Raw genomic sequence first — 12,064 nt, 5'->3', positions numbered from 1 at the left:
TCATCACCAACGTGGTAGTGATGTTCGCCACTCTGCTCAGCACCCCATCCAGCCCATGCCAGGGAGACGGTCCTCTTTCTCTAGACAAGGAGGCTCATAAACCACACACCCCCCCTCCGTGGGGAGCAGTAAGTAGGACACTTTAAGACATGGTGGTATCATAAAAGGGAAAGCTCCCAGACTATTAAGAATTTGCACTCTAGGGGCGCCTGGGTGGCTTAGTCGGTTAAGCGTCCGACTTTCGCTTAGGTCATGATCTCGCGGTTCGTGGGTTCGAGCCCTGTGTCGGGCTCTGTGCTGACTGTCAGCTCAGAGCCTGGAGCCTGTTTTGGAGTCTGTATCTCCTTCTCTCTCTGACCCTCCCCTGCTCTCTCTCTCTCTCTCTCCTAGAAATAAGTAAAAATAAAAGAATTTGCACTCCAGCAACTTGAGCTCTCCCACACACGTAGAATAACAGGTGAACATGTCATCCTAGTTGCATATATCACATGCTACCAATGATGCTTTGCAAGGACTTCAGTCCTTGCCTTGACAAGACACTTCCCACGAGGAAAGAAACCTGAGCACAGAAAATTGTAGACGAGCAGTTCCCAATCTTTCAGAAGAGGTTTGCATATCTGAAGGAAAAGCAATTCAGCCTGGTAGCTGTGGGTAGCACATGGATCTGGACATCAGCATGGGACTCCGAAAGAATAGTTATGGCGCTGGGAAGAATGGGAGGTGTAGCAGAAAGTATCAGTACCCAGAAGCCATGCTCACTTCTTCCTGTTGACAGAACTCTGGGTTTGTCAGGGGTTCATAGCCTCCATGCCAAGTGCTCAGAGGAGGAGCCCTTCCCAGTCCAAGCTTTTAGAGAAAGGCAGCTCATGTTCCTCCAGAGTGATGTCTGACTTCCAGTTGCCCTCCATATGGAGCAGAGCTGATGACCCTTGCTGTTATTTTCTGTTCACTATACACATTTCTAAAACATTGGGTTACAGCTGTGTACAAAGAGAGAGCACTGGGCTCCAGCAGGATGTGGCATCTCAGTATCAGGTGGCTGTGTCATCCATCTTACCCTTTGCCCTGTTACACAACCATTATGAGAAAAATCAGTGTACAGAAATGACTCACTCAACAATTCCATGTGTGCATAATATGTTCTTTATTATTACTGTTCTTTTCTTATGTGTCTTTTTTTTCATAAAATCACATAAAGGTAAAATTTAAAGATGGTAAAAACAAAGATTTTAAGTGTATAAGGACTTTCGATACATGTACATCCATGTAATAACCACCCCCAAACAAGATATGGAACATGCCACCACCCCACATAATTCCCTCATGACCCACTGCCAGGTAACACTGATCTGCTTTCTAGTACCATAGATTCGTTTTACCTGTTCTTGAATTTTATTAAATGGAATCATAGGCATTCTTTGTGTCGGCCTTTTTTGGCTCAGGATAATGTTTTGGGGCTTTCCTCTTCGAGATTCTTCCACATTGCTGCATGTGTCAGTACCTCATTCATTTTTTAAAACAACTTTATTAAAGTGTGCCCATTTTAAGTGCACAATGAACTTAGACAAAATGATATACTCAGGTAACCACCCATAATCAGTATGTTCAACATTTACAGCTTTCCCCCCAAAAGATCCACTGTGCCTCTTTCCAACCCCCAGCCCAAGGCCATCATTGAACCTGCCATCATTACAGACTAGATTTATCTGTTCTGTGGTATCATTGAAGTTATACAATACGTATTCTTATGTCTGGATTTTTTCAACACGTCTCTAAGATTCACCTGTGTTGTTTTGTTGTTGTTGTATTAGAAGTTCATTCCTTTTTATTCCTCTGTAATATTCCATCACATGAATATGCATCATAATCTGTTTTCCATTCTCCTATTGATGGATATCCAGGTTATTTCCAGTCTGGGGCCATTATGGATAAGTCTGCTATAGACATTCTTGTACAAGTCTTTTTTGGTGAACACATATTTTCATATTTTCATTTCTTTTAGGTGAATATTTAAGAGTGAAGTTGCTGGGTCATAGAGAGGGTGCTATGTTCTTTATTTTTTTGTTGTTGTTCATTACTGATTTTAAATCATTTTACTCTGACTCCATTGCCCCTTTCACTGGGTTAGTGAAATATTATATACCAGGTATTATTGGGGGTCCCCTTTCCTACCGTCACACTAGAGTCCTGGAAATGTATGTCATCACAGCAGCAGAGGTGACATGTATTAGAACTGTTGTCAGGGTACCCGGGTGACTCAGTCAGTTTAGAATCTGACTCTTGGTTTCTGCTCAGGTCATGATCCTAAGGTCGTGGGATGGAGCCCCATGTCAGGCTCTGTGCTGAGCATGGAGCCTGCTTGAGATTCTCTCTCCCTCTCCCTCTGTCCCACTCGCCACTCTGTTGTCAGAAAGAAAGAAAAGAAAAAAAAAAGAACTGTTGTCAAGGTTGGAAACTGTGGTCCCTCCAGGCATCCCAGGGTCACTTTACTATGTCACCACCTCTGCAGGGCCCACAGAACAGGGCACAGGGGTCCATTGCCTGCAAGACCTAAAGACCTCTGACCTCTTTTCAATTTATGAGCCTAGCCACTATCTCTTCTTTTTCTCCTAGACCCCAGAGCCTACACTCATCACCCTTCCCCTGTGGGACACCCAGCAGAGTGTCTTCAATGCAGTTAGAACTTTCACAAAAGGTAAGGAGAGCCGTTGCCTTCAAATGGTTTCTTCTTTCTGTCCTGCCTGTAAAAATCCTCAGGCAAGGAAGCCTAAAAGGCCTGGCCACCTTCACAATGTGGGGGGAAAAAGGGAATATAAAAGAAGAACACCAACAATTATTTCAAGAAATTATTTAGCCACCTTTTAAGCACCAGAGGGGGCCTGACATTCTTTATGATAGCTCTGCATGGTTGATTACCAGAAGCTGTAATCTGAACGTCTGTACTGCATCCTCTCCCTTATTGGAGATTCTGCCAATTCGATCTATAAGTGAGTTATCCAGGCTCATTGGCATTACAAAGAGCAGAGTCATGCTCAAGTTGCATGGGTTTATGGAAGTTTATTATAAGAATAGACTGTGGGGGCGCCTGGGTGGCTTAGCCGGTTAAGCATCCGACTTTCACTTAGGTCATGATCTCCCGGTTCGTGGGTTCGAGCCCCGCGTCGGGCTCTGTGCTGACTGCCAGCTCAGAGCCTGAAGCCTTTTTCAGTCTGTGACTCCCTCTCTCTCTGACCCTCCCCTGCTCACGCTGTCTCTCTCTCTCTCTCCTAGAAATTAAAAAAAAAAAAAAAAAAGAATAGACTGTGAAGTAGAGGAGGTAGGTACTGAGGAGGTGGCCTCCTGGGCAATGCTGTGTCTCACCAGGACAATATCCCCAAATAGGCCACACAGATTCTTTGTCTAGCTGGGAGTTTAAACGTGACACTCAGCAACAGAGGGCAAGGCCACAAGTCAAGAGACTCTAAAGAGAAAGTAGTAAACAGAACCCAGGAGTACGTGGAATCTCAGAGTAAGGCAAAACCACAAATAACACAAGTTATGAGTAGATCAAAACCATGTCTAAGCTGAAGTAAAGTAACCTCTCCCTCCCACAGGCACTGCTTCTTTTCCTAAACGAGAATGGGAAAGCATTCAAACTCTGTAATAGCCAACAGTCCAAATATTCACTGCTTGGTTGGTACTTGTTTCTACTGTTACAGATACTACTTCCTAGGCTAACCTCATTCATCCCGAAACATCACAGAACGTGACACTGGGAATCTAGGAATGTCAATGGTTTGGACAATATGGGGGGAAAAAAGCCAACCTTTGCAGATATGACATAGTATTATGGTACTCAGAGGTGCTATTCAGCTAGCACCAAGTGCCAGTCCCAAAGCTTCTTCTACATGTGGTAACTGGGCCAGATAATGAGTGTAGGGGTATGATTTTTAATTTTTTAATTTTATACACTTTTGTGGTTAATCTTTAAATTGCACACTTGAAAAATCTTTATGTATTATATAATTTTTTAAAGAAAAAAGTTTACAATTATTTTAGTGTTTATTGAATTTTGAGAGAGAGAGCAAGTGGCAGAGGGGCAGAGAGAGAAATGGACAGAGGATCCAATGTGGGGCTCAAACTAACAAACCGAGAGATCATGAACTGAGCTGAAGTCCGACACTCAACTGAGCCACCCAGGCGCCCCAGAAGTTGGTAATTTTTAAATATTTGTAATGTTTTATTTATACCTGAGAGAGAGAGAGAGAGAGAGAGAAAGCACAAATGGCAGAGGGGCAGAGAGAGAGAGAGAGACAGAGTATGAAGCAGGCTCCAAGCTCTGAGCTGTCAGCACAGAGCCCATGAGCCGTGAGATCATGACCTGAGCTGAAGTCAGTTGTTTAACTGACTGAGCCACTCAGGTGCCCCAAAAGTTCATAATTTTTAAACAACCTATTTCCCACCAGTTCTATTGGAGTAGCTCCATTCTGTTTCTCACAGAAGGTCACAGGCTAGTAGAACAGTAATGAAGTTCCACTTCTGACCTCCAACATTACAAGGATTCTCACTTAAAGAAGGCTGAGGCAGGTTCCAGCCCTGCCAAGTCAACCCTGCATTGTCCTGGGTTGTTTGGACTAGTGTCAGTTGAAGGAAACTAACAAGGGAAGGGGCAGGACACTGGGGCTTGTGGTGGCCAGGAGCCACGACCACCCCCAGGGCTAATGGGTTGTAAAGGGAACTGAATTTGAATTTGTAATGTGAGAGTGGCTATGAGGCAGGAAAAGCTAACACGGGCAATGGGTATAGAAAATTCGGATTGGTTTGCGGCAAGCCAAAGCAGTGAAATGGAGAAGAGTTAGCAGAGTAGATGGCCAGGTGGTTCAACCACAGGAGCAAAGGGACCAGAAACAGACGTACTTTATTACCCTAATGGCAGAAGGCCAACAAACTTCTGCATTTGAGGTAAAAACCAGAAAACTCCGTCTATGCAGCTGGAGTTGGGTGCTTCCATTTCCCCAGGCCATATTCCAATTCCAATGAGGCTCAGTTGTACAACTATCCCTACGTCAAGCTCTTCATTATCATGGGTAACCTCACAATTAATCTCACAACTAGAGATGGATTAAAATGAATACCCAGAAATATCAACAAGGAGTGTGTGCTACCAATATGAAAAAAAATACCACCTCACTGAGAAATATAAAAGATGTAGCTAAAAGATTTTCCTTGATTGAAGTTTAAAAAGATGTCTTTTTTCCCCCAAATTAATTTATATTACTACAATTGTAATCAACATCCCAAGGAGATTTGGAACTAAATTATTTTAAAGTTTTCTTAAAGAATAAATGCATGAAAATACCAAATAAATATTTGAAAACAAAGAAAGGTGAAAAGAAATTAGCCTTATGAGATTTGAAAACATCTTATAAACCTCTAGTAATCATTAAGTATGATTGAGGTACAAAAATCATCAAACATTATCAGTACATTAGAATAATTGCTCCAGAAAAAGACCAAACCCCATATAAGAATTGAACACTTTCGGGGTGCCCAGGTGCCTCAGTCAGTTAAGATTCTGACTTCATGGGGTGCCTGGGTGGCTCGTCGGTTAAGCCTCCAACTTCGGCTCAGGTCATGATCTCATGGTTTGTGGGTTCGAGCTCTGCGTCGGGCTCTGTGCTGACTGCCAGCTCGGAGCCTGGCGCCTGTTTCAGATTCTGTATCTCCTTCTCTCTGTGACCTTCCCTGGCTCACTCTCTCTGTCTCTCTCTCAGAAAAAAATAAAGCACTTAAAAAAAAAAAAGATTCTGACTTCAGCTCAGGTCATCATCTCATGGTTCGTGGGTTCAAGCCCCGCATTGGGCTCTGTGCTGACAGCTTGGAGCCTGGAGACTGCTTCAGATTTTGTGTCTCCCTCTCTCTCTGTCCCTCCCCCTCTCATGCTCTGTCTCTGGCTCTCAAAAAGAAACATTAAAAAAATTTTTTTTTTAAAAAGAATTGAACACTTTCTTTAATGTTTATTTATTTTTGAGAGAGAGAGAGAGAACAGGGGAGGGGCAGAGAGAGGGGGAAACACAGAATCCAAAGTGAGCTCCAGGCTCTGAGCTGTCCATCCCAGAGCGAACACGGGGTTCAAACTCACGAACTGTGAGATCATGACCTGAGCCGAAGTTGGATGCTTAACTGACTGAACCACCCAGACGCCCCAAGAATTGAACACTTTCTAAAGGAAACATCCCAAATTATTGGGAAAAACTATTTTTAGATGTGTTAAAAAGCTTTGTTGAGGTATGTTTAATAATTTAAATTCTCTTTTTATCATATATTAAGGTCAATCCATGGCTAACCATAAAATGGTAAGAAAACACATAGGGTTATCAAATCTTTGGCCATAGGTATATTTTTAAACCTAAAAACAGCAAGTTACAGGGCGCTGGATGGCTCACTTGGTTAAGCATCCAGCTTTTGATTTCAGCTCAGGTCATGATCTCCTGGCTCATGGTATGTAGTCCCATGACGGGCTCTGCGCTAACAGCACAGAGCCTGCTTGGGATTCTCCCTCTCCCTCTCCTTATGCCCTTGCTCATGCGTGCACACACTCTCTCTAAAAATAAGTAAATAAACTTAAAGAAAAAATTAAAAAAAAAATAACCCTCAAAAATAATCCAAAGCATGGAAAATTTTTTTTGCACAAAAATATCTTTAGCAGTAATTTTGGAAACACCAAAAATATCTAATAACAAGAGAACTGTTGCATAAACTATGACATATGCAGTCAGAAGGAGTATTATGAAACTAACTACCTTTACTAATAGTTTTTTAAATGAAGAATATATATATTCTGTTACAAAATTGGATACATACCATATACAATTATCTCCTATACATAGGAATGGATTGAAAGGAATTTAATATATATTAAAATGTTTTTTCTAGTTTTATTGAGATATTATTGACATATAACATGTAAGATTAAGGTGTATAGTGTGATGATTTGACCCTTGAAAAACATGGAAGTTAGGGACGCTGACTTCCCACATAGTTGAAAATCCATAACTTTTGACTCCCCCAAAATTTCACTCATAGCCTACTGTTGACTAGAAGCCTTACCAATAACACCAACAGAGGATTAACACATATTGTATATGTATTATATACTGTATTCTTATCATAGACTAGAGAAAAGATTAAGAAATTCATAAGAGAAAATACACTTGTAATACTGTACTGTATTAAAAAAACCCAGATATAAATGGACCCACACAGTTCAAATCCGTGTTATTCAAAGATCAACTGTAGTATTTTTTCACATGTATTCATAAAATATTTAATTGTAGAGATGCTGTTAGCTGCTTATTCCAAGAGAAAAGTCCTTTGTTAAAATATAAAGTGTTTATAAAATATTTTAAGGACTCTGAAGAAGTTTTGTTTTCCTTACCTAACTGTTAGATCTTACAAATAAAATTTGTATAGTTTTTAATATATAACTGAAAATTTTAAATCAACAGGTCGGGTGGAAGAGAAAGTTGAGGTAAGTCTCCTAGAATAATAACAAAAATATAAAGAGATGAACAATAGAAAAGACAAGAAAATTAGAGAATCAGAGCAAGTAGTCCACCACCCAAACCAGTAAGAGCTCTAGGAGGGAGCAAAAATATGGAGGTTACCCAAATAAATAGTGGGGAAAAAATTATTCCTTGAATTGAAGAATGTAAATCTCCAGATTCAAATGGTCCATCAAACATCTAGGACAGTGAATGAAACCAAATCCACACCAAATCACATCATGGAGACATTTCAGAATATCAGAACTAAGGAGAAGATCCCAAAGGAAAAACGTAAGTAACAACAGAATTGGAGTCAGCCTGGCATCAGACTTCTTAAGAACCTACTGTAGCTAGACACTAGAGAAGTGATGCCCTTAAAATTCTGAGGCAAAATAATTTCCACCCTAGAATTTAAACCTGGGAAAGAGGATAATATCAAACCCAAAGAAGGGTTCGATAAAGGGCTATTACTACAGAGTGGGAAAAGATACCACAGTCCCAAAAGCTCTGTTGTTCCCATCACTAGGCCCATGGAAGGAGGGTAAGGTAGTGGTTTCCAGGATTCAGAAAGAGAAGACTGTCTTAAGTAGATAAGCGACTTTCAGTGGAGGGCTATAGCCTGCTGATGCCCTAATGGAGTGATTGAGGGAATAAATACCTGTCTTCCCTTGCCCTCCTCCCGAGAGATTGGCTGACCTCCAGCAGAAACCAGAGGTTTCTTAAAGGTCAGCCTTCTGGGGACAGAGACCAGGGTGAGGGTAGAGACGGACAGATTCTGGAGACGCGATCAGAAAATATCTCTCACAGCAGTCAAAATGCCAATCAGTTGTGAAGACAGAGTAAAAACATTTTTAGAAATACGAAAGCTCTCCTCCCATGTACCATGAGCTTCAGCAAAATGAGTTAACAAGGTAGGGAATACATGAGACCCAACCAAGTGGTTCCAACTAAGAAGCGTCAGAACAACATGCTCATGCCTATAGGGCATCCAGTACAGATTTAGAGGCGGGGAAGGAGGTCTCCAAGAAGGGTGGGGTGGGGATGGGGTTGATAGATTTTTTTTTTCACTAAGAATTATTTAACTACAAATTACTTAAATGTATGTAATTTCATCTCCCCTTTCTTATTTGAAATCTTTTGGAACTGGCAGATTTTATTTGTTGAAGAATTTGGAGAACTGCTAGGCATTTAACTAATCTGTTAGAGGTATTTGGGGAAAAAAACAGTAACTACACGAAATCAAGAAAACAGAGGGGGAGTGGAAAGATCATTATTAATCCAAGTAAAACAAAAATTATAGAAAGAGCAATCATGAAGAAACCCTAAAAAGCCACCCAAAGATGCGAAAGAGGACTTCTAGGAAAGAATCAGCATTTGAATGCGCGCCCTACTCTTAGAACTCATGGCCAATCCGTGTTAAATAGAGAAGCAAGGACATGCAAAAGAACAGTGGCCTCCTTTGACCAACCACACGTGAATGCACAAAAAAGGAAATCAATCCAGGAAGCTAGAGTCTTCTCACCAGGGGCAGGCACAGATGATAAAGTCTTTTCTGTCTCCTCCCTCCCCTCCCCTACACCAGGGGGATAAAAGCCAGTGGCAGAACAGGAGAGCAGGGCTTGAGGGCAAGTGCTTCCTCCTACCTTACCCGGAGCCACAAATTCCAGCGTGTGCTGAAGAAGAGGTTTGAATCAGGTACAAGATTGAAGTTTTAAAATGAACAGAATTGAATCTTAGTAATAGAAAGAGGCACTTATAACAACCAGCCTGACATATTGTGGAAATAGATCACCAAAGAAGTTTTTAACCAGAGGAAAAAAAGAGCTAGCAATTTTTGAAAAACACCCCCTAATGTTTTTCACACAATTACATTTGAGAGTCCTTATTCAGACCAGTTACATAAATTAGAAAACTATCAGATGGTGGCAAGTGCTAGGCAGAGAATTAGAACAGTTTTAAAAAGGAAAGAAGGAGAGGAGAGGAGAGGAGAGGAGAGGAGAGGAGAGGAGAGGAGAGGAGAGGGGAGAAAAGAAAAGAAAAGAAAAAAGAAAAGAAAAGAAAAGAAAAGAAAAGGAAAGAAAAGGAAAGGAAAGGAAAGGAAAGGAAAAGAAAAGAAAAGAAAAGAAAAGAAAAGAAAAGAAAAGAAAAGAAAAGAAAAGAAAAGAAAAGAAAAGAAAAGAAAAGAAAAACAGACGTGATATGACGGTGAATGTGTTGCTACCTTAGGATGAATGACCAGGAAAAATCTCTGTGGGAGGAAACATTCAAGCTCAGTTCAGAATAAAGGAGCCAGCCAAAGGAATACTGAGGAGGTGAGTGCAGAGAAGGGAGAGTGGGCAATCTTCCCAGGAAGAAGCTACAGCTAGTGAGAATGGCTCAGCTTGGTGTGTTTGATGAACAAAATTAAATCCAGCATGGCTCGTAGGTGTAGTGGGCTAGAAGAATAGGAAACAGCGAAATCAGAGAACCATGCAGGGGCTAGATTCACGTGAGAGCTGACACTGATAGCAGAGGAAGCCAACTGTACCATCCCTGATGGCAGTAAGGCAAAGATGCATGTTTTTTGGGGACTGAGGAAGGGAGCTGAACAAGGGACACAGCTCAAGATGCCTACCTGGAGAAGCAGGGTTTCTGTGCCAGAGATGACTACCAGAAGCTAAGAGCTTTACAGTTGTAAAGCCACTAGCCATAGAAGACATGACCCATGTCAAAGGATCTCCAGCCAAAGTCCTCAATGGGAATTGGCAAAGAACTCACAGAAGCATTCAAGGTGGAAATGGAACTGGTATTTGACATTGGCCATACCCCAGAGGGCCCCAACTCTGATTACATGTGTACCAGGTTAATGAGTCTTTTTCTGCTGCCTTAAGTTGTGCCCCTCCACTAATCTCAGAGGGCCCAGAGACAGCTTGCGAGTAGGGGAGCAAGGCGGGACAGTAATGAGGAACAGACCACACCCATCCCCACAGTGAGTTCCCAGCCTGAAGTGGACTTGATGAAAGTAGAGGGGAGGAAAGAGAGAGAGGAGGGAGGGAATTTTTTTTGGTTGTTGTTTTGGTTCTTTTTTTAAGTTTATTTATTTTGAGAGAGAGAGAAAGGGAGAGAGGGAGCACACAAGCAGGGGTGGGTTAGAGAGGACAGACAGAACCTAAGCAGGCTCCTCACCATCAAGGCTATCAGCATGGGGCCTGATGCATGGCTGGACCTCACAAACTGTGAGATCATGACCTGAACTGAGATCAAGAGTTGGACATTTAACCAACTGCACCACCCAGGTGCCCCGAGGGAGAGAGCTTTAAAGGAAGTAAGATAGTGACATCTTTGACATTAGACTAGACTGGAACTTTTAATTACCTGAAAAAAATGAGTTAAAGGGCACCTGGGTGACTCAGTCCATTAAGTGTTGGACTCTTGTACTCCACTCAGGTCACGATCTCACGATTCATGAAATCCAGCCCTATGTGGGACTCTGTACTGACAGCGCGAAGCCTGCCTGATTCTCCCTCCCTCTTTCTCTGGCTCTCTCCCGCTCATGCACACTCTCTCCCTTTTTCTTACTCTCTCGAAATAATTGAAACAAGAAAAAAGTGTAATTCTATAATTCTTTATGGTTCCTAGAAAAGCTTTGGGGTCAGAGGATTCCTCCAGAGAGAGGGAAACACATAACCAAAAACATCACAATGAATTTCTTGGAGCAGTAGGCATTTTTTTCCTTTTTCTTGTTTGTATTTTCTAATTTTTCTCTAATGATACTGGTTTTTCTTTTTAATTTTTTTTTGAGAGAGCACACGCATGAATGTGCGTGGGGAGGGGCAGGGAGAAGAGAGAGAGAGGAGAGAGAGAGAGAGAGAGAGAGAGCAGGCTCCATGCTCAGCACAGAGCCTGATGCAGGGCTTGATCTCACCCCAGTGAGATCATGACCTGAGCTGATACCAAGAGTCAGATGCTTAACTGACTGAGACACCCAGGGATCCCTCTCTAATGATAATGGTTTAATAAAAGTTTTGTGTGTTTTATTGACATTTGAGATAATTATTGAAGACTGTTATTTTTGACAGGCAGCAGCAGCATGCAGAGGGTGTTTCTGTTGGTAGGGGATGAGGCCCGGAGCACGTGCCAATGAAAGAGAGGTGTTCAGTTAGGCTGGAGTGTAAATGTAGGGAATCCTGGCAGGTGAAATCAGAGGTTGTACTAGAACTAGGTACTTTTGCATGCAAGATAACAAAATAATGTAAGTAATGGAGGGTTTCTGGTAGGGGTAGAACCCAGAAAAACCTGACCAACCAACCAACCCTCAGAAAGAGGAGGCTCTGGGGGCACCTGGGTGGCTCAGTTGGTTAAGCATCCGACTTCGGCTCGGGTCATGATCTCATGGTTTGTGGGTTCAAGCCCTGCATTGGGCTCTGTGCTGACAGCTCAGGGCTGGGGCCTGATTCAGATTCTGTGTCTCCCTCTCTCTCTCTCTGTCCCCTTCCCCACTCATGCTATCTCTGTCTCTCTCAAAAATAAACATTAAAAAAATGAATTAAAAAAGAGGT

Source organism: Hyaena hyaena, unplaced genomic scaffold (assembly GCF_003009895.1).
Source record: "Hyaena hyaena isolate Hyena2069 unplaced genomic scaffold, ASM300989v1 scaffold_175, whole genome shotgun sequence".
NCBI classification, from domain to species: Eukaryota; Metazoa; Chordata; class Mammalia; order Carnivora; family Hyaenidae; genus Hyaena; species Hyaena hyaena.
Note: the sequence above shows the minus strand (reverse complement) of the source record.